General features: G+C 40.5%; 1 protein-coding gene across 4 annotated transcripts in view; it reads left to right on the top strand.

Moving 5' to 3' along the window:
- The window catches only part of fras1 (Fraser extracellular matrix complex subunit 1), a 297,426-nt gene that overhangs the window by 69,085 nt on the left and 203,862 nt on the right, over nucleotides 1-24,479 (top strand). The window lies entirely within an intron of this gene.

Here is a 24,479-nt window from a genome sequence, read left to right as displayed (position 1 = left end):
GAAGTCTCGCTTTGAATCCCTAATTTTTGCAGTTTGGAGGCTTCACAGAAATGCTCAAGGAGCTGTTCAGAAATTAAATGAAATTTAAATTCTTGGCAGTTTTACAAGCCTTTTTTTGGCTTTCTAATATGGGAGTCTTTGGGGATTGGCTTCATCTTCTTGTCTTCATTTCTTTGCTTGAAAGTTGTGGCGTGGTCTGTGCTGTCTGCTGTTCCTCAAGTTTACCCTTGTTCATTTGACAAGCCCCAAAATGAGGACTCGTCTGTTTAGTGCGCCTGAAAATAAGAAAAAATAAAATATTTTGATATTCGTTGCAGAGTATTGATAAGAGGCTAATACAATTTATTACTGTTTTTCCTGCCCTATATCTAATTCATAGTTTTAGACCAATACCTGGTCTTTCATGCCTGCCTACCTACCTTCCTTTCTTTCAGAGCCACTGTAGCTGCAGTCTTGACTGACACGGCGATATAAGCCATGATCCAGAATTGATAGAAAAAGATGAAAGCGTTGCAGAACTTGGCTTTGCACAAGCTAAATCCCCAGGTGACTGTGTTCAAAACAAACTCTGCAGCTGCAGCGAAAAATGAGTCCACATCTGTTACTCCTCATCTGTTTTGCTTCCTTTGTTTTTAGAAATTCATGATCGCCACATACGCTTCTGTTGCTTCAGTTTAATAAGCTTTTTCCTCACTATGTATGCTTTGATGCTGTTGTGTCTGCTCATTTCTTTTGTTCTTTTTTTCTTTTATTCTGCATAAGAAGAAAGTAAAGAAATGAGGGAAGAGTAAGCATGATTAATACAGTGCTATCTACCTACTATAACTCTAATTGTGGCACAGAGTAAGTGCATTAGTAGCTGCTGTTGTCATCACTGTGGGTGGGACAGAATGCAACGCCAGGATGTTTATTTCCCACTTTAGATGCTTTTTATTCAACTTTTTTTTCCCTCCATTTTTCAAGCTGTTTTTAATCTATAGTAAGTGAAGGCTATTAAGAAACGTATCCATAGCACAGTAGCACACCGGCTAGCACTGTCACTGCATAGCAAGTAGGCTATGAGTTTAAACCTGCCGTCTAACTGGAGCACTGTCAGACCGTTGGCTGGAACAGTGACCCACAGTCCTGATTGATAAGCAGTTAATAGCTGAAATTAACAGTTGTGGCTTTTGCTTAAAAATGATTCCCGAGTTCTTGGGCTCAGTGAGGGAATCGATTGAGACCTGATGCACCATCGAGCTTCTGAAACACTGGAAGGCCCCTTGAGTATTCCTAATAAAATCACCAGCGGAGAAGACGTTACTCTGAACTGCTCCCTTATTTCCAAATGGCTCACCACAATGGATCCACATGTTTACATTAGACAGCTTTCCTAGGGCAACTCTCCCAGTAGGAGTAGGAGAACATTAGGTTGTGACCAGGGATCTTACACCAGGGATACATAAAGTAGATATGTAAACCTCTGCATCACCTGTGTAGACCCATGCTAAATATGACAAACCTAAGATAGCACGTTGACTGACCTTAGCATGACTTGATAGAACACATTATGTCTTGATAAGTAAACTTAAAAGGAGATGTCGTGTGAATGGCTACACAGCCTTATCAAGTTTTCTCAAGTTTTCTGGTTTTTGATCATTTGAAACACACGTTATGGAGTAAAATGCTTATAATATCAACATGCTCAGCTCCTTTCCACCTCGGCTCTGCAGCGCTCCTTATGCAAAATATTCTGTCTGAGAACAGATCCTAAACCATCCTCCTCTCTCCTCCCTTCATAGCTTCTTTCCCTGTAGCACAAAAACATTGAGCCAAGATGGATAAATACAGTACGGCACTTTGGCGGTTTCCTTTATGAGGACACAAATAGTTGACTTGCAGTATCATGTTTGCCACTCCAATGTAGGCCACGCCACGAGCAGTAATCCTTCTGATTTATAATGGCTGCCTGCCTGCCGCCGCCGCCGTCTGCTAATCGGCGTCAGGAATGTTTTACTCCACCGACGGTGATTATTTATCCAGTTTTTGTGTGTACATGTGGATTTCAGCACTTACAAAGCATGTTCTGCACACACTCATCTGTCTGCCCCCAATAATTCAAAAACTGTTCCACCCTCATATTCAGTTACGAAGTGAAAGTCAAAATAGCTGAGGTGTTTTCCTCTTGGCGCCTGGCTGCAGCTGTTTGTTCACTGGTGCCTGGAAAGTCTTTGCCACCAAAATAATCTGGGTTGGAGGCAGAGGGACGGTATGTGGAGTCATCACAGAGCTTTACTAAATATGGACAGAGCTGTCATGGTTTCACACGAGCACCTGCTGAGGCCCGGCTGTGTAGCACAGTGTGCAGACATGAAGAGTGAAGCTGCACAAGAGCAGGTTAAATAAAGTCCATCAGCATGTGGAAGCCACAGCCTGACTGGATGTATGTAAAAAAAAAAAAAGACAACAATGAAACTACCAGCCTTGTATTTTAAAGTTTCAAGTCCACGCAGGTTATAAAGACACACACCAAAGAGCAGGAGAGCTTTATTAAACGGCAGCAGCAGAGCAACTTCCCATCTCTGCTCGTAACCCAAAATCTTAAAGCCTGCTGGAGGACGCACTGTTCCACTTGAGTCACTCACCTCTTCTCTGGTGTCTTCCTCCTCCACTGCCTCTAATACCCTCTAATTTGTTCCTGTCTTCAGGTAAAAATAACTCAGCTCTGCATCTCCTTAGCCAGCACTTTCCTGCTGTACATGTTTTTCTGAGGGGTCGCAGGAGTATTGTGTTTCCACTGCTGTCAGGAAACAATAGTGGGGACTCTGACTCGCAGCCTCCTCCTTATGGATTGAATGTAAAGCGAGTGGTACAGAAATTTCTTAGTGTACTATTACATTTGTTTGCTGTCACTTTCAAATGGATAGGCATTTAAAAATAAACTTTGCTTGGTGCCAGTAGTACTTTTAGTTACACGTGTAGAAAGTGTCTTTTTTAAAACAGCCTGAATATGAAAAACAAAACTGATGACAAAGGGATTTAAATTTTCAGTCTTTCTAATGACCTGGAGGGTGTGACTCCTCTGGTTTAAACTAGAAGAATGATTATCTTGAAGTTTTTTAAAATCAAGAGCTGCTGCTGGTCTCCTTCTATATTACTGTGAATTCTCCTGCTGTGTTTGGATTGTTCCCTGGAAGTCCTGTTGTGATCAGTTGCTCCTGATCTTGCTCTTGTGGATCTTTAATGGTGAACGTTTAACTTGAATTTAATTTCAGAGAAATTAAACCTGGAAATAGAGTGGTTGGTATGGGAAGATTGTATTTTGGCTCAGTCACACTAGGGTAAAAATAGGGTGGCAACCTCCTTGGACTTGGAAAAAAGCAGCGGTTGAGCCCAGAGCCCAATCGCGACCGACACTACAGCAGGTTCGCCTGGTGGGAGGCAATCGCTCCTTAAATAATCGTGGTCCGTCTCACTGCAATCACTCTCGAACAGAATGGTGAAGGTTTGCAATCTAATTTGGAAACAATGTTTTTATCAACCCGAGCCAGTCTCAACTAATGAGCATAACTCAGTCAGTTAGGTGTATTTTGGTTTTAGTTCTAAATAAAAGCAAGATTGCCAAGTACCAGTGTCATTTTGAAGTTGAATGTCAAGGAATGTCATTGGTTTGAGTAATGAAAACGGGATTTTTGTCACTGTTTCATAGCCTCAGCAGCAGAAAGTGGTGAAAGAGACTCATCAAATTGAAAGCACATACCCTTTTTAGTTGCTGCAGTGTGAGTATTTCTGTTGCTGAATCATTATACCAGAATTTGATGCTTACAGTGTATGTTTTGGATGTGCAGGTTGCCCCGTAACTCAGCCTGATGTTTTTGGTGCTTATGCAAGCCTTAAAAGCTCCTCACAAGGATTTAAAATAATGTTGTAAGAGTGTGTTTGAAGCTGCTGTCTAACATGCCTTTTGCTCTACAAGATATGGATCAAACAGGGATGTTACATCACCCCTTACACTGAAACTGCATCTGGGAAAGACCAACCAAAAATAGAACTGACACTAGAAATTATGCCGGCAAACTAGGGGAAGCCAAACATTGACACCTGTCTGGTTGCCAGGAATAAAGCATTGTTTGCATTGCGCACCTCTTTCAACACTATTGTGTGGATGTTTGAATATCCCAACACCGCTGGATTGGAGGTTGCAGCATGCACTTGAGTCTCAACATGAAATAAAATGCATCAAACAGCAATATGACACTGAATGGTTCACTTCAGTGTTGCTGATGGTCATGTTTCCTTTTTATATGTTGGAGTTATTTAGAGTGAAATGCCACGGCAGCTGAGAATGTCCAGAATTCATTGACATTTACAGGTAGAGTAAAACATTCATGGAAACCCCAGATTGTGTAACATTGATTTAAGATTCTCTTTACTGCTCAGGAATTACATGAACATACTGAAGGAGTGTTGCGTCGACTTGTTGTTTCACCTGACTGAAGCTGAAAGAACAACGATTCCCATTGAGCTGTACCGCTGACAAAACCCATGCATTTTAATGGCTTTCATGATAAGCTGTTCATTATTGCAATATGATGAAAGAGTAGGAGACAATGAGCAGTCCCACTAAGTCTAATATGTACTGTGTTTCTGTCTTATGTTTGTATTTTATGAAGCAAATCACATGGAAATTTTGAGTTAAACTAAAATGAAGGACTTAAAACAACTGAGAAATATATAGAAGAGACATAAATATTCTTTTGTTCCTCTGTCTGCTCTTCCTTCAGTTCATAAAACCTTCATTTAAGCTTTGTTCAAGCAGCTTCTTCACTAATCCTTCAAATTAAGGGAAACTTGAAGCAGTAACTTTACCAATAAAGGACGCCTGTGTTTTAGCATTTCTGCGCATAAATTATGAGAACATAAAGGCGATTTTAAAATATTAATTGAATGGCTGTCTGCTTGTGATGAATAGTTTGTCTTTATGTAAGCATGAACTCACCAGTTTGTATAAAATAGGGGAAAGTAGTGCTGTCTATTAGAGAGATCCTGGGAAAAGAGCTGTTTTTTGCTACAGTTAATGGTAACTAGTTCCTTGAAAAGTAAAATGTGTGTTTTATGAAAATTCTTCCATCAGTTCTTAGAGGAATCTTTTCTCATTCTCTAGGGATCCAAAGCCTGAAAAAGCCTTAAATGCTCATTTAAACTCGTGTTTCCATGCCTAAAATTTTGAGTTAATGCGAGGATGTTCCTGGCTCTACCCTCCAAGTTGGTTCGAACCTTTCTCTGTGGGTAGGATGGATATTGTGACCCTTCTGTAGTCTAAACGTGATTGAAGACAGTTTAGTTGAATCCAAGGTTTTATATCCTCTGTGCAGTTTAATAAAGTCTCCTCACTCTTCTCCTGGCCGATTCAACCTCTGGACGCGGTGCCACGATCGATTTGCAATTGACAAGTTTCTGAGGAAAACTAATTGGATGAGATAACCTTTAGAGTCAGAGGTGATTGGACCGACACAGACACTCAATTTCCTGCACACGTGTCAATCTTGTCTGCTGTAGTGTAAAGATTTATCTGTTTGTCCAGAAGCGCTGAGGGTTACTCATCCTTTCTTTCACACATGCTGAAGTTTGAGTAAATACATGTGTAGGTACTCAGGTTGAGTTTACTGCAGGTCAGTATAAGGTCTGTGAAAAAACCAAACAGGGATTTGTACGTGGTTGTGGAAATAAATAAGTTCTTGTCCTTTTTCTTGCCAGCAGCATCGGTGATCTTAGTCTGTTGGTTCAGGTCCAGACCAAGACCATCAAAGATTTAACTCATATCCATATCATAGAATGATGTTTGGTAATGAAGCCTTTTTTCCCCTCACATTTCGGATGCCCTAGTAGCAACAATTTCTGACAAAGCGTCCTCTCTTAAACGTCTTTTTCTGATGTATGTTAGACCTACAGCCTACAGTGATGCATGTCAGGAGGCTGGTGGAGCGATGAGAGGCACAATCAAACAACCTTGAAGTAGAAAACAGTGACTTATCTGTTGTTGATCAGTTAGTTAGACACTAAAGTGCCGAAGGCCAAAACGATCAGGTTTCGCCTACCAATGGTTGATGTCCATCTTTCAACCTTGGTTACTACAGATGCAATGACAGCAGCAGCAAAACTGCAGATAAGGAATTGTAATTACTCAGGTTGGTACTCTTACCAAGATCCTCTTTTAGAATATTAACTTGTCTTCATCGCCTCCTTTAATATCTCAAATCAGTAACCATCAACTTCTCCTAAACTTGATTCACGCCCAAATAACCCCAAATCCGTAGTGACATAAGGGCCTGTAACGGTACAGAAAATACAGGCCAGCACGGCAGTCATGCTTCATCCTCATTGTAATTGCAGCTGTCATATCCATTTCACGATGTCTTCTGCCAAATAATTACCCAGCGCTGTGCTCACTCGGGTTAGAAAACGTGCACGGCAGAATACTTCTTGGCTCCCGTTTCTCAGCCAAATCATTCAACACAGCACAGCCTGTTGGCTGGATTCCCTCCGTAAACACCTTTGTAGACGATCATCTGAGATCGAAGCTGCAGAGCTCCTACATTTCACAGTCTGCTCTCAGAGACAGAGAAAACTTCACCTTTATTCAGCCTGCGGGGAGAACAAAACAAACTCTTCACAGCTTCTATGTCATCACACGCAAATAAATCAATGCGTGTTATACCTTTATACTGACAGGTAGATATCTGCACACAGCAGTGTGTTAAATTAAGTGCAGCACAATTCCTATGTTTGCCTTCTTGGTGGTATAATTGTGCTGCTAAGCGAACTGATAGAGAATAATTAAGTTAAATATCATCATGCTTGTTGAAATTGGGAAATATTTCGCTGCAGTGTTGCAGGAAAGCCATGATACTGCATACATTTATCTGAATTTCACTTGAAAGCAGTCCAGGTTTAGATCTTTGCATATGCAAATGATTCCCACTTAGAAAGAAAATAAGTTGGAGTGCTTAGTCCACTGATTCAAAGCAGATTCAAAGTTATGATGGGGTAAAAACTAACTATGGTAAATATGAGTAAAATAGAAGAAGCAGAAGGTGAAAGAAGACAACAGCAAATTGCAAAAATGCAAAAAAAAAAAAAGTTTGGAAAATGAAAGACTGAAAAAGACTTCGAACACATGATGTCATCACCGAGCTTTCAGGAGAAGATGTGAGGTTGGAACACTTGAACCATCTAAAGGAGTTTATATTTTATGAAGCAAGTTTTTCCAAAAGACTACAAAATCAGTAGAAACAGTCCTGGAAGATCACCTGGGGGGTAACTATCGATTGCTCCTCTTCCTGAGGGAACATCCTGATAGCGCATCTGAAAAGATTTTACATATGTACTTTATCCAAACGACATTTTCTAGGTAGCTCTGTGAATCCGTGTCTTTCACCCCTCGTGGAAGATAAAATGAGATGAGATGAGAAGATGATATCAGATGAGATGAACTTTATTGATCCCCGAGGGGAAGCTCTGTAATTACAGCGGCGAGGTGTAGAGGGATATGTTGAAGAGGGAAGTGAAGGTGAAAAATGTTTCTGATAATACAGGCTGTTGCTAAGATAATATCAATACATAGCATCAATATGCAGTTTAAAGAGAATTAAAAAATCAGCTCAAAATACATCCTTTAATAATTATCTATTTGTAAAAATTGCCAGTTTCAAGAGAAAGAAGACAAATCATTAGAAATGGAGTAATTAACTGTTTCAAAGAAGTGTTTCGAAAGATTTTTTTAAATCAGCTGAGTCATAAAACATAACCAAATGATTTTCTGACATCTTCACACTCATTTGATTCTGTCCTACTGGAAAATGACTTTGCGCTTTCTCCGGTTTTATATAAAGAGGACATTATCTTGCTCCATTTGCCAGATTTTCATTCTCTTGCATGATTCTGCTGGTTCGGTTGGACTAGCGGTGCCTGTGGTGTAGTGGAGAGGAGGCTGAGAACTTGATGGAGCGGTGAAAGTAACTGCAGCAACTGAGGCAAATATTCCTGCAGCAAATGCATGAATTACTCATTAATTTGGTTTTTTTATTTGCAGCATAAGGTAACTAGATGTGATGGTAGATTTTATGGTAGTTATATCTTAGATGGTGAAAGCCAAATAAACCCTAAAACGAAATTCAGCTCAGTCAGATCTGGAGCTGCCTTGGAAGCATTGAATTATGGAGGAAGACTTGGGAATCTGTAATTTGAGTGAGGATGAAGAGGCAATTTATGCTTCATTTTCTCTCTTTTGCATTCTAGGAACTCAAGACGATTTCTGAAACAGTTATTTAATAACTAATATTCTCAGTATAACCAAAACAAACTCAGCTGGTGATCCATCTACTTGCTTTTAGTCAAAGTCCAAACTGAAGCTTGTGGAGTCTGATGGCATGTGACCACAGCGGCAGCGAGGGGTCGCCCTGCTTCCTCTGCTGGCCTCTTGATGGGCGAGTCAGTGACAGTGAATAGATGAGTGATCGGTGATCTTCCTCTCCAGCCTTCCAAGCCCACGGAAACACAGAGGTTCACGTGATTGGACGAAGGCACATCTCATGAGCTTTCTGCTGTTGGATTTGAAATCAAGAGCAACATGCTACCTCAGTTGCAACCGCTCCCATATGTTATGAAAACATTTCAGTGATGTGTGTTTTTAAAAATGTCAGAGATAAGTCTCAATAAGCCTTTCAGTTGCTGAATATAGGGGGGAAGCAAGATACCTCAATTCGCCTAAATCTTCATGCATATCATTGAAAAGGTCACACTTCCAGAATGCGTTCCTAGTTTGGTGACACAGATAATGAAGAGGAAACATGGAAGTGATCGACGTTGTGGATTTGTATGCTGTAACTTGTAAGGCTGATGGATGAGCAGGCACTATCCAATCAGAAGCAGAGTAGGGGTGAGAATATTGCCACATAGTGATCCTCCACTTATAAAGAAAGTGGGAGCCTGCTGGCTCCTTTGCCCCGTACTTCCAGTGCCCTTTGATTCCCGCTATCTCGCTCATTTGTTGGCCTCAGATAAGCTCAGCTTTTAAGCCAGTCTAAATTATGCTTTAAACTGCTGCTTCTAAGATCAAGAATGAATTATCTTCTGATGATTTTAATGTGAAAATGTGCGACTTTGCACTGCCTTGTATCTGGCTGAACTGAATCTCTAACTTTTTAGTAGTTACAAAATAATCAAATGAAACAAGTTTGGTTCAGCTGAGTCTGATGTTCAGTTTTTTTTGTTTTTTTGACACATTGTAAATCACTGATCTTTTAAATAACGGATTAATGTAATTAGTGTTTATTGAACTGATACAATCAGATGATGTGCGTGCACATGTGTTTGTGAACCAAAACAAGTCCTCCTTTCACAGATTTGTTTCTTTTATTATAACAATGTTTGTTTGCTTTTAATTTGAAATATTTTACTTGTTAAGTTGACATTTATTACCTTATTAACTGCTACAATGAGAGAATTAAAAAAATATGGGGTAAGAAAAGTATTTCTCATCTTATTATTATCTGAAATCTTAGTGTAAGATTAACCAAAGTTGGACTTAATGACCATGTAGCTCTAATTTCTTAGGGTTTCCAGACAAAACAATCTAATAAATACACTTGTGTGTGTGTGTGTGTGTGTGTAAGTGTCAGTCTCAGCCCGTGGATCTTACTACCAGGAAAGTACTCGAAATGCTCAGTGGTGATAATGTACTTTGATTATCAGTCACCCTGCAGGGCAATGCTGTGTCTCTCTCTCTCTCTCACTCACACACACACACACACACACACACACACACACACACACACACACACACACACACACACACACACACACACACACACACACACACACACACACGCCCAGCTTGATGCTTGTAACTTCCCTGCTTGTTGTGCAGAAACTGCAAAAGAATCCTGTCAGCGCTGGCAGGGGGTGTTTGGAGAGCCTGTGTGTGTGAGAGAGAGTGTGAGTGTGGGTGTGTATGGGATGCTTTGATTGTCAAAAAAATAAAAAAAATCAAGTGAAAGAAGACAAAAAATTCCCAGAAGGAAGATCCTGCCTGGGTTTGTGCTGCTGAGGACAAAACCAATTATAGAGCAGGAAGTAGGAAGATTGGATTATACGCAAACGCAGACTGTCACAACACAAACTCACATCAATGAATGCATATCGCAGCCATTTTGGCTTCTTTACCAACAGCTATGCTTCGCTTATCTTAATCAAATCGCTAATATAGAGAGGAACACCACTCTGTGTGTTCTGTTCTTCTCTCTCTCACACACTCACACACACACACACACACACACACACACACACACACACACACACACACACACACACACACACACACACACACACACACACACACACAGTCAAACTTTGCCTTTGAAGCATGAAGCAGTGACACAAAGGGAACCCTAATTATGGATTATAAAGCGACGCAGTACTTTTGTAACAGCCTCGATTGTGACATCAGATCTCCATGTGTTAATGTTTGTAAGCAGTCAAAGATCAAAACATCAGCGGCACATACAGGAAGTTGTATCTTGTGTATGGAAAATTTCTAGGTATCGATTGGTTCCCCCACTGCTGCCTAAAAAATTACAGTGTTTGTTTTGCTTTTCATAATTAATGTTGATTCTAAGTTGTGCATCATCATTCTCATTATCAGGGTTCTTAAGTAGAGTGTTTCCCTGAAATGTATAATAGCAGCTGTTCATATGGATGGAAAATGCACAAAAGTGTGTGGTTACCAACAATAAGGTTGTTTCGTCTTTTCAAAAGTCCCGTGTGGACAAATGGAGACATAATCAAAGAGTTATGTGTCAAAATAACTCTTGATTTTTATTTTATTGACGTCTTAAGGAGATTAATCTGGCAACTGGACCAGTTAGTGAGTGAAGATTGTGCTGGTTTGGCCAAAGAAGTGTATGAAATTTCAAAGTGCTGTGCGCAGCCACATGTTGGCTTAATGGTAGGGCTACATTTTAGGTGGTTTTTGCTTCTTCCTTAGACACCTCACTATGTTAAGACTCTGTGCACCATAAAACTCTCACAGCAATCTTTGAAATGTTGGGGGGGAAAGGAGCTGACTCCTGACCTAAAAGCTGCTGGTTTGTACCTGCAGAACCAGCCATCATCATCAGCTATGATCCTCCACATGCAAGTCAGAGATAAGTTTTAAAGGTCCACCCCATGGCAGATAGGAGTTATAGAGTGGGGCTTCCAGGGAGCGATCTAAAAATGCAGGTGATCATGAAGTGAAATTTGCAAAAATTAAAACCAGCTATAGAAGAAAAAGTTCCAAGAACATCTCTCATGTCTCAGTAAATCTCCTGGTCTGAATTTTATAAAGGTTCCTGACATAATGACACTTTTGCATCACCTGCAACACAAAGTTCAATAAATGCACCCACAAAAATTAACAGATAAGCACAAGAATGTAAGAAAAAATATTTTGGAGGTTGTGGGGCTTAATGAATTATAGCTGCACCAAAAGAGTCATAAATGCGTAACTTCCTGTAGAGTCAGAAGTATGCCAGAAGTATATCATGGCATTTTTTGCAACAGTCTTGCGTTATCCAAACAAGCATTTTTGCTCACCATGCCAGCAGTGGTTTATATTCTATTAACGAAGCAGGCTTATTCTCCATCCTCTGTAACTGTGACTGCTCCAGAGTCTGTGCTGGTTTCTACAAGTGGGTGTGTGTGGTCAGAGACCTGAAATAAAAATATGCTGTACCCGGTTCTCCACATCGCTGCCCTCAGTTGCTGCATGCAAGCTAAAAACTTCCTGTCAAGGCTGCAGACACAAACTGGATTTTGGGTATTTTTTCATGCAACAAAGTCACTCTAGCATTTAAAATAGTTACATTTCATAGTCAAAGACATTTCCATCGCATGTCATGTTTTTCTAGGATACTTGTCAATTTTAAAATCCCACTTTGATGATGAAACACTGTTTAAAAGTTAAATTCTTTATTTTTCATCACCACTGACAGAGATATAAATAGATAGAAAATGCCAACACGTAGAGGGATAAATCAGAGTGAGAGAGAGTACTTTATGTTGGAGTGCAGTGTACTTTCATCTCTGTGAGAGTGTACTGACCCACGAGGAGAGCTGGTGAGTGCGTGTTTGTTCATAAGAGTGCCAAGGACAGTTGTGTTTTTGTATTTCCTTCCTGGATCCGTGCATCCATTGCATTTGCAGTCTGCTTAACGCTCTTTTAATTGGCTTCTCCTACTCCTACACACTCACATTTAGAGTGACAGCACGTGTGATTTCTGTTGAGTAGCTTAAAGGGTAGACCTTGTTCCTAAACTAGATGCGCACACTCACACACAGCTGCTGCTCTTCTCATTTAGACAGCAGCACGCCTTGTTTCCTGTGTCAGGTTCCCTTTGGCTGCTGAATCTGTCAGAGAGCTGTCCCTCTGGTAATCCATACATCCTCATCCGTGTGCGTGCGCCGCTGATTGGTGGCTGGTTCACAGTCATTTTACACCCACAAAGAGTGATGTGCAAACTTCCTGCGCTTATTTTACGAGCTTTAGATTTAGTTTTTATCGTCTGCCGCTTCTTGAACTCACCGCATCGTATTTCTCAGAGCAGATGTAGCTGCTGTAGAACTTTCTTTTATTGCATGCCGCTTGCTAAACTATTGCTGCACTTTTACACCCTGAAAAGAAAGTTTTGCTGCTTTTACAACCTGCCAGGAGGTACAAGGAGCAAATGGGCGGTTACTTTTCTGTGAGACTGCACTTAGTCTTTTTAGGCCAATACACAACATGGAAAATTGCTCGTTGATGTGAGCGTGGGCAGGAGACTGCAACGGCTGGTTGGAGAGAGAGGATACAAGCATCCTCAGGTCATATTTCATAGTGCAGTGACACTATTACATCATTAATTTTGGGCAGAGACTACATAGTTGTACTGGGAGAACATATGAATAAATAATGCCACTGACTCATGTTTCATTTTTTAAAAGGCAGATTCATTTACACAAAGTTGTAATCGGGAGGTTTATTCTTATAAATTCATGGTGGATTGATATTGTATTGTTTAGTCTATATCAATATACACAGGGGTGCCACGACGTTGTAGTAGTGAGGATCTGTATCGTGCATTTGTGTTTTTGTACAGTCTATGGGAACAATAAAGTTATGAGCTGCAGTTTGCATGTTTTTAATGAATAAATTGACCCAAGATTCACACCAACACTTCTTTCTTTCATCTCCAGCTACTCGCAAAAGTGAAGCCATTCCTCTGTCATTTCATCCCACCATCATCTTTATTCAGGTGTCAGTCTGTGATTGGTTAGCCAACTGCAGCTGGTCCAAAACGCTGCAGCACAGTCTCTAACTGGCACACACAAGCAAGACCAGATATCTCCAGTACTAGCATCATTACACTGGCTGCCAGTCAGTTTTCAAAATGATTTCAAGATTTTAATATTTGTTTTTAAGGAGCTGCATGGGTTAGAGCCCTCGTACCGTCTGATCTTTTCGATTTGTACACTCCTTCAAGATCACTGAGGTCTGCGGACCAAATGCTCCTTGCTGTCCCGATTAAAGCGCAGAGGAGATCGAGGCTTTGCTGTGGCTGCTCCTAAACTGTGGAACAGATTGCCCCTTCACGTCAGGACCTCCCCAACATTAGACACTTTTATTCTCTGCCTTTTAAATCAGAAGGAGTTGTGACTACTATGTTAGGGCTGTTCGATATAACGATATATATCGGATGATGATATAAAAACGTCTATCGTTTCATTTTATGCTATCGTTTGTTTCGTGATGTCGCAAAATAAACTGCAATATTTTCTCATCGTTTTCATGGTCACTGTAGTGGCTATATTAATTTGTTAAAGTTCTCTCTTTCTCTTATATTTAATATAACCACACTACAGACGGACAAGCGCCTGTTTTTATGCGTTATCGTTAGCAACAACGACGGTAAAACCATCGCGTGTCCGCTTGTTTATTTTCCACATAAACCTTTCACAATGAAGCTCAAGATCCTTTTGAGACTTTTCTGAATCACAAATAAACTGAATCCCGTGAAAGAGCAGATTATCTACGGATGAGAAGTAAAAAAGAGCCGCCAGGTGCTAAAAAATAAACCTTAGACTCAAACATTAGAACAGGCTTTTCCCCGCAGCACGCCGTGTAACAAATACTCACAAAGAAAACGGCGGCCGTTACAACTTATGTCTAAAAATGTATCGTTTCATGCATCGGTTAAAACACTCGACTCCAGGTACACCACGCCCAGCTGGAAACACTTCCCGCGATTCACAGAATTTACAGAAAATGTTAAATTTTTGTGATTTATATCGTTATCGGACGATAGATGTCTTATATCGGGATATGAGATTTTGGTCATATCACACAGCCCAATTTATGTTTCTTTTCTTATATTCTGTCATCTGGTCCTATGTTTTGTACAGCACTTTGGTCAACAGCTGTTGTTTTGAATGTGCTTATAATAAACTTGACTCTGACTAACATTTGCCCTCTTCATCTCATCCCATAACTGTGAACGTGATGCTGGAAGGATACCTCACAGATTTTTGCATCACTGGTTTCAGATTTTTCAGCCGCACATTCATGACTTGTGGCAAGCATTTTGAGTACAGTGAAATCATTGTTCATGTCCATGCCATTACGCCACTGATACAAGAACCACTGATAGAAGACAGGATTCATCCGTGCTTTCATGTTGTTTTTGCCAATTTCTGACCTCCCCATCTGACTGTAGCAGCAGAAATTGAGAGTCATCAGACAAGGCAATGTTTTTCCAATCTTCTACTGACCAATTTCAGTGAGCCCATTTGATTTGTAGCCTCACTTTCCTGTTATTAGTTGAAAGGATTCATAACGGTTGTGATCTTCTGGTGCTGTAGCCCATCTGTCTCAAGACTCAACAAGTTGTGCATTACAGATCCTAATGAGAAATTAGAGTTACTGCTAGCTGGAAGCATCAGCTGCCCAATCTCCTCCAATTTCAACAAGAAATTTTCACCCAGAAAACTGCTGCTCGCTGGATATTTTCTATTATTCAAACCTTTTCAAACCAGTTTTAGAAATACTCAGAGCAACCATACATGTTCAGAGTTAGTTTACATGTCTAAACTTTCTGTCGTGTGATTGGCCAATCTCATATCTGTGTGAATGAGCAGTTGAACAGGTGTTATAAACAACCTGATTACACCATCGTTGAGTTACAAATCGTTATGATAATGGACACAAACCTGCTTAGTTACTAACAACAACACTACTTGTACTACTCAACTTAGAGGTCCTCTTTTGAAGAGTCTGGATCAGGAGGCTGGATGGTGGCTTTGATAGCTTCCTGTTTTGCACTTTAATTCGCCGTTCTTCAGGCATCCGTTTGTTTTTACTTGCTTTCTTACTTCGGCTTTCACTTGCCAGACTAAATTAGACTAGACTAAATCATCTGGTTTGGGAAAAGATTGTGTTTTTGGTTAAAGTATAGTACACTGAGAAATGGCCTTACCTGTTGTGTTTAAATGACCTTTATTGCCCAAATGTGGAAGATCAGGGACTGGATGGAAAACAAAACCTTGTGGATATTAAGATGCCACCAGCGGTATTTGGTGCCCTTGCAATGAGAATGGGTTTTTGTTACTGAATAGTAGTAGTGGGAATGGGGAATTGTTAATGAGTGATTCATTAGTCATCACTTGCCTAGTAACTGCTGATTCGGGACTTTTCCTTTCTTTCAAGAGGAAGTTGAGAGCACACATTAACAGCAGGTGATGTGGACATAATCCTGATGTAATGTCAACGTTAAGTATGAACAACATAAAGAAAGTGGAATGAGGATGATTATGGTCAGTTTATTCATAATTTATATTTTTGAGTAATTAAGCAAACGCTTGAATCCCTTTTTGCAAAGTCTTACTTTGATATTTTTATGTACAAGAAGCGAATCAGTCGAGCGCCCTGGTCTTGTGCATCGAGGCGAGGATGCCGTATTTAAGGGAGGCAATGGGCCAGTTTAAAGATTGCTGTATTCCCATTTCAGCTGTTACAGTTTACTCTTAAACATTAGATAAAGTGAAGCAGAAAACATTTAAAATTTGGTGTTAAATATATATAGAGGAAAGCTGACGTGCTACTGCAGTTTTTAAGTCAGCGATGCCAGCTGGCGATGTTGTTTCTGTATCATTAAGCACGAGACGTGGCCTTTAAATCACAGTGCACCACTTATAAGGACATTTCGGGTGTCATGTCAACACATTTTAAGCTTTCGTGCGTCATTTCACAGCGTTTTGTTCCCACTCTGGAGAGATAACTTTAAATTAACAACCCTGACAAACGGCAACATCTCGGGGCCCGAGGCTTAAGCAAGTATAGCGCTCGTTCCTCAATCACGGGGTCAGCAGTTCAAGTCCTGGCCCCCAGCCTTTCCAGATAGCAATTTAACATTTGTTACGTGCCACCCACCCAAACCCCTGTTCATGAAGCATTTTAAAAATGTAGTTCAGTCTAAGGAAATGCGAACATGAGCCGTTTGTGACTTTCGTGCTGAAGCGAGACGTGAAATGCGATACAGCAAACGCTCTCTTACTTAATTCATTAATCCAGAATAATTTCTGTTTGTTTGTTTTGTTTAATGAGATGTGTTTTGGATGTTGTGTCATATTTGTAGTGGGTCATTTTCACACCAGTTCAGGCACCATTCCAGTCACACTCCCTGAGGTTTTTATTTATTTTTACTTGCTTTTAGTCTTATACTCGCCTTCTTTTGCTCTTTCTCTGTCATCATTTCAGTGTTTGTCTTCATGTGTCTTGGTTATTTGGTTGTTCCCTGTTTTACTGTGAAGATTAGTTTTCTAATTTTTCCCTATTTGTTTCGGTTTGACTTCCCATTTTTGTTTCCCCTCCTTTCTACCTGCTTGCCCCACCCCCGTCTTATTCCTACCTGTGTCTTGTTTGGCTCTTATCCCTCTGTGTACATGCATGCAGCTATGTCTTCCTTTGTCTTTATTAGATCATGTTGTTTCCATCTTTTATCACAATTGCCCATTTTTAGTTCATCTTTAAGTTCTTTATCTGCACTTGGATCTATTTTTTGATCTATTCTGACAGTCTGTTGGTCACTAACATTATGCAACGACCATCCAGTATGTATGGAGTTTGAATACAGTGCAAACTAGAGATTTAGATCATTTGGTTTAAAACAACCAAATACAGCAATGCCATTAGCCTTGGTGAAGGAGCCAAGTACCTTGGAGCCAAGTTGGTAGTGCTAAATTAAGAAAATTGTGCATTTTGCGTGATTTGTATGTGGTTTTAAGTAGATTTAAAGGTTTTGAAGACAAACATAGGCCTTCCTAAAAGGTAAAAAAGAAAGAAAGATAGGAATGGGATGCAGTTAAATTGGTTGTGAATGTGCAACATGACACTGGTTAGTATAAATATGTAAGTTTGAGTGGTAGCCAGTAATGGTGCCAACAGGACATCCTCTGACCTTTCCCCTTTTCTTCTCTCTGATGGGTCTGGAATTACCGGAGCAGCTTCATGAAACATTATCCAGCTGGTATTCCTCCAAGCGGGATTGCAGTTGTGTTGCAGCGCAGGTCTCCAGCTCTGCTCACAGCTGCCCCAAATTAAAATTTGGTTACAGATTCATAAGCTCCCCAAATCAAATCAGAGCGTCAAAATGGGTCAGAAATCACTTGTCATTAATTTTTAACTTCTTCATTCCTCTGAGGTGAAAAACAGCGATTTAAAAAGTTGCTCAGCCTCAAATTTCTGGTTACGCTGTAGCTGGGAGACGGAGGGCTGCCGCCTACGTCACCTAACATGACTTTCACCGTGCCCAAGTGGTGTGTTATTAAAGTTCTTGCTCGTGTACATGAGCGAGACGTTTGAGGATAACGCTTTGCAGTCCGAGCCACTTTCAGAGCTCCTCAGTCCATATTTTTAAGATTTTAAAACAATGGCGGCACTTCTCTGAGCTATCTAAATATATAAATTATTTACATTCTGTTTGTTTGTCTAAAAGCTGCTGTTCTTTTGTAGGAGCGATTCACTGTAGCCTGCCAAGACCTGCCAAGGTGTTGGAGGTGAAAATTGGAAGCTGGAGGGATGATGATGTGTCTGCAGTGGGATCACTGTGAGCTGACAGGAGCAACAAAACAGGAACAAATTAGACAGATTTGTCAAACAGATTTCAAATTATGCAGTGTGGCTTCAACCTGAAATCCTTTTGAATGAATGCAAATGAGTTTTGTAAGATGTGAGGAACCTCTACACTGGATAATGAATGAGTCAGCTCCTCCAAAAGCTCAACAATGAAAGGGAACAAACTTCTCAGATTGAACGCAGGAAGCATGCATTATGTATCACAGCGGGCCTGTGAGATGAAATGCAGTATGTGATTTAGTTTCTCGGCTTTCTGTTCACCTGCATCTCAGCCATTGTTGTCTTTGGCTCACAGAAAATTTGTCTCTTTTGTTTTAGCCTTTCCAAAGTATAAATCCCTGAATCAAACTAAATCTGTAGTGCAGCACAAATGGAGTCCGAGCAGCGTCAAAACTTGTGGCTGGACTTGTGGCATAGATTTTTCATTAGAGCTAATGGGTGCTGAGACAGAAGCGGTGAATTATTGAGCGAAATGTTTTTCCTTCCTCGCTCGTCGTTACAGATCTCTGCACCTGGCTTGTTGTAAACTTTCCCCTATCAGGACTTTTCCTGTGACTTCATTTATAAATTATGCAAATTTTATCAGTTTGTGCTTGTTTTCTCCTCATGGCACCTTAAGTAAAATAAACATATTAAAAAATGCATCTTAAAGAGTTCACTGCTGAGGTGTTTTAGTTTGGCTTTATTTGCAGCACACCATCATATAAAAGCTGTTTTTCCTTTTGAGTCAAGTCACTCTTTTCAGGCTGACATGTTTATTGTTTTGTGTAATAATTGCAAAAATACAGCAGTGACAAATTCCTAAAGTAATTATGAATCTGCTCTGTGTCACAAACCCAGCTTTTGTTTTTCTGTTCACGCCTGTGTGGCTTCACTGCTAATCTCTTTCTTGTTGGTGGACTCTGACTCTTTTGGGCCATCTGTTTGATGATCCAGAACCCATTACGTGCTCGATGCTGATATTTGGCTGCAGGAGCGATAGCAGCTATGGTAGGGTGAGGGCAGACAGCTGGATTTATGGGTGCTGGGAGGCCAACGATCAGCCAGTCATTTGTCATGTCTTACCAGCAGGCCCTCTAATTGGACTGGAGGCATGGGGGAAAGTTGAATCAATGAGCTAAGCCACAACTTTTAAACTCTTCCTTTCTCTTTGTGTGGCTATTAGCCTAACAATGCTAACCCTGTGGCAGAGGACACCTGCATGCAAAGCAGGAGACGATTCATTAGTTGCTAGATAGCTCGTACTTGGGGGTCAGTAATGAAAAAGATGCGAGACAGGCTGGGAAATTCATGATTAAACCATTGAGCAGAAAGAGTCGTCCCCTTTGTGAGTGCTTTGAATATTTGCCAACGCTTCGATTAAATCAGGCTTTTTGGCCGAGACTGTGACAGTTTTAGGTGTCCTTCAGCTGGGCAGCTCTATAACTTTGCTCGTTTTCACAGCTTGCCTTGTAAGAAATTAGCATATAATCAGCTGGCTGACACTGAGGGAAGTTGTGGGATGAAGCAGTTAAACGGCAGCAAATGAATGAATTTGAATTCATTTCAGCCGTGTTTTATTTGACAAAACATGAGCGACAAAGCTGCTGCCCTCTAAAAAGAGAAATGCTAACGCTCCGTCTGCATCAGCTGAACGATGAGGAAGCAGCCCGAGAGCAGGAAACGATGCTGAGGAAGTAAGGCCTGGTTTGTCCACTGCATCTCTATTTTCTTTTTTCTTTTAAACAAAACCCATGCATGAAACAGCACATCTCCCAATCTTGCAGTATCTTGATATCTGCAATTTTGCAATGCATTGTGAGTTGATACTTCATGATATCTTTGCAACCGAAGAAGAAAATGTGCAGAAAAACGAAACATTAATTCTGTAGGTTTTCACTTCATTGTGGTGTCAGTCTGTGTTTTATCATCATATTAACTCTCACATTTGCCCCGTACGTCAGGGTTCTTCAATTTCTTATTCATTATAAGTTTGTTAAATTCTGTTCACTTCACTGTAATACAAGTCAAGAATAAATATGCAGAATCTGCAGGTAAAGGACATGACTTTCAGTACCAGAAGCTTTCCACTTTCCCTTTGGTCCATAAAGCTCAGGCTGCAATCAGAGAGCAAAAGAGGGATTACATTTTCCAGAATGCAGTTTTTAAAAAAAACATATCTTTTAAAAATGTACCTTTGTTTATAAACAATGACTGATGCATAAAACAGGATGTCTTGACATGGATATCAGTGGCAGCACAGGATGCTCTGATATGAAGTGGAAACTGACCTTTAAGCCTCATATTGTTGACTCAATGTTATTTTTGAGCGTAAATCAAAAAGGGCATCGAAAAATAATTCATTTGTCAAAATCACGCAGATCGTTGTAGCTGTTTTCGGGTTTAGTTTCAAAACATTTAACTTTTAATACGTTTACCATCCACACCGTTGTTACAGGGACGCCTAAAGCTGAGACTCTTGGAGGCACTGCTGTTTCAAGGGGGAGAAACTATGACTTCTTGCTTTCTGCCTCTGCGTTAGTTCTTCATCAGTATTTTATATAGGCCCGTTTACAATCGCTGCACATGTCAAATTAAATAAAAAACATATTAGATGTTATAACAACTCCAACTGAAAGCTCACCAAAGCCACCCTGAGAACCCATCCATACCACTTCACATCAGTTTGGCTTTGAAATTAAAGCCGTAATTTAATTTTTGACTTGGAAAAACAAAAATATAAACCAAAACGCAATCTGTTAATTAAAGAAGAAAGATTGTCAGTAATTAGTTGTGTTTCCAAGAACAGCAATAAACTTTAATTTATTGTGATTACTGCTCTGTTAATGTGGGATAGTGGGTCACAAAAAGAAATGCTAGTTTTAGCAATTACAGTAGGTGAGGTAACATTTAACAGTGCTGTTAAAGTCAATGTGCAAACTGATACTTTTTCCCCCAGCAGTGTCAAATTACCCAATACTTCAGATTTCCTGTTGCATTATTGAAACCTGGCCCAGATATCCATAGTTGTGAATACAACTTATTGCTTCGGTGTGATCCCGCTGATCAGCTGCAAATACAGAGTTGTGTTGACAGAAGCGAGTTCCCTTGAGCAGCAGCTCGAGTGTTTTTGCAGTCGTCTGAAGCGCCTCAGTCAGGGCTGTTTGGCTGCTTTAAGCCATCATGTCCCACGATTGAATTTGCCTCAGTAATAGCTTTAGTTTCTATCAGCTCCTGCCCCAATTTTAGCCCAATTACATTTTGCTTGCTGGGCAGCCTGCCTTTCTTCACACTTCTCTGTTTTCAATGGGAAAGTCCAACTAGTTCAACTGACAGCTCAACAAAACTGGGGCCTGTTAATGTTTGACTCTACCTTTTGTTCTTGATTGGATTTTAATCGAAACTGCCACTTAATCCCATGTAGGGCCAACCAAGTCCTCCCCTCGCTCTGTTTTCATCCAGGGAGAATTGACTCGGAGATGCTGGTTGTTTTTCAGCTTTATCCTGTTTGAGATTCAGCGAGGAAGACACGCTTCTCACTGGGAGCTTCCCACTGTGACCACAGCCTTCTGATGCTGGCTGCTGAACAAACTAATGGAGGTTAAAGCTGCACTTCTCTCATCACTTAGCTTTCCACTTAACTGATAAGAACACGGCATCCCCTGTGCTCTCTCTGCTTGTAAGTGTGAGACGTATGCATGCAGTACGATAAGAGAAATGGTCATAAACAATAAATATCCCCACAAACAGTCACTGGTTTTGCAGTAAAGCTGGAAAGATTAATCAAACAAACCAATAATAAGCTGAATATGTTCTAGTCAAAATAATTTATCATATACTTTTTGTAGTGTTGTTCTTCCCATCGCTGCAGAAAAATCCATCATTATTTATAATTTATTCATTTGACATTAACTATAGATACCCTATACTTCATTCAAGTGGCTCTTTTTGGGATGTAATGAAACCTGGCAACCTTCCACTTCGACTTCCACACTGCAAACTGCTTTGTCGTGCAGAAAGCCTTGACCAGAATGTACTGTGTGCGAAAGTTATGGATCTATTTTCTTCTTTATGAAACTGGAGACATTCAGCCATGTTGGCTGAGCTGGCTCTGGCCTAAATCGAATCTGAGGCAGAGCTCTTTCTCCAGGGGGCGAATGAAATAAGCCTTCAACTCCTTAGATGTTTAATCAACGAATCCCAGGTATGGGTTCCTATAGGGGACAGTCTCATTGGGAGGGGATGGGGAAGGAATTGCTACTACCGCTCACACTGCTGTCTGTATAGCTCCCATTGCTCGGACGTGTCAAAACAGGAGGGAGTCGGTGTTTCTTGAGAAATCCTTGCCCTCCTGCCCTATCCTCTCTAAGAGGTCCGTGTTTACAGTGAACTCTGGGTCAATCCCATTTGGCTTGTCGTACACTCAGGAGGCAAACGACGTAGATCTGCAACAAAGTGTAACCTCCTGGATCTGGCCAAGACCTCGGCTGAAATGGACTCGGCCCCTGAGCCGCGGCACCCCAGTGCCAATGCAGTCAGACACCCATGCTATTAGCTGCTGTGCTAATTTTACACAGCTCTATTAAGAATGAGTCACTGCCACGAATGGCAGCCACAGAGCCATAATGGGAAAGTTATTTCTGAGGGCATACCTGCATGCACACAGGCTTATTATTAACCCCAGTGACCCCTTTAACTAAATTATATTTAAGCTGTCCAAATCTTTCACATGATGCCCTTTTCTTGCACTTACAGGTTATTAATATAATGTGACATGCCCATCCTTCAAAATACACCCACTGTGTGTGTGTGTGTGTGTGTGTGTGTGTGTGTGGGAAAAGGTGCTGTAACACGTTTGGGTGAAATGCTTGTTTTATTTTAAAAATCTTTTAAAATAACAGCGAAATAACTTTGCTGTGAATATGATAATGCTGAGTGATGTTCACTTTGAACCGATTCCTTTAGTGAAAAAAAATTATATTTTACAGAAAATAATCTGTGAGAAATAAAAGTTGATGAGATTTACTATGTTGGTACTATGTTTTGTATAATCTGTACAAATCCATCTGATCAACATTTCAAAAAACCCCTAAAGGTTTCTGTTTACTATAATACCATTTTCTATGACAAGTGCAAATGTCAGCATTAAAATGCTAATGGTAGGCTTCTATGGTCTCTAGTCTGACGCATCAGGTCTCATTTAGCCACTTTTTAGTGTATAACAAGTGGCTAAATGTGAGCATATGTAGAAATACGGCACATGCAAACACAGGTAGGGTCTTTATCTTACTGTATAACAAGACTCTTTGTATTCGTTTGTATTCCAGTACTTTTGATAACAATCACTTTTCTAAATGAAAGAATTGTTGAGGAGCCCGCGGTTCTGCTGTTCCGGTCCAGTCAGAATAATTTCCCATTTTTATGTTTGCTTTGATCCTCTTTTAGCCTGTCGGCCAATCTGTCGGAAGGCCATGCGACACAGAATAGATCATCGTTTTAGAGAGATTGGTTGGTATGGTGGATCTTTTCTGAATTACGGTCAGGATGTCACACTTTCACAGTGACCATACTTTTAAACCTCACATTCAGAAAAGGCCAGGAGGGAAGTATCTTTGGTCTTTTTATAACAAAGAGATTAAGAGGGAGCAGTATATTTGCTGTGACAAACTGCTCTGTGGAGTCAGAACAGGTGACCTCGGAGACGGTTCAGGACAGTAGAGTACAACTGTGTGCCTTTTAGAGGCAGTCTGCTTTTGTGTTGTAGCTAGATTGCTTTTTCTTGTAGTTGAAAATATGTGCGCAATACACTCGAATGTGGGTTCATACAGTATATAAAATTCATTTGGGTCAGTGCTTCTGTTGTCAAGAATTTGCAGCAATTTATATTTGGCAGACGTTTCTGCTCTTACATGTACATATTCAGAAGGTTGAAAGCTGGGAGAGCAGCAGCAGTAGGAGGGAGGTGGAGGTGGGTTGCAAAGCAGCTTACAGATGTGCACTTTAAGTAGGCAGGTTAAAGCAGCTTACATAGCAGATCCTCTAGTTTTGCTAATAGAATGTGTAGAAGGATATCAGCTGATGCATCAGCTGATTGCTGGCTTTGAGATCAGCTGATCGATGGGGATTGTGGATGAACTTGACCTCAAGGCGTGCCTGAAGTAAGGCTAAAGTTGTATTGGTCTTCTGATGTAGTTTGAGAAAAATGAAGCTGCTACTTTACGTGTCTTCCTACATCAGGGTGTTTGTTTGAACGTTGTCAGTGTTGCTTCATCACGTGTGCGTTTCTGTCACAGTAAAGGAATGCCTACTTGGGAAA

This window comes from Astatotilapia calliptera, chromosome 12 (genome assembly GCF_900246225.1).
Source record: "Astatotilapia calliptera chromosome 12, fAstCal1.2, whole genome shotgun sequence".
Taxonomy (NCBI): Eukaryota; Metazoa; Chordata; class Actinopteri; order Cichliformes; family Cichlidae; genus Astatotilapia; species Astatotilapia calliptera.
This window is presented reverse-complemented; position numbering and strand designations above follow the sequence as displayed.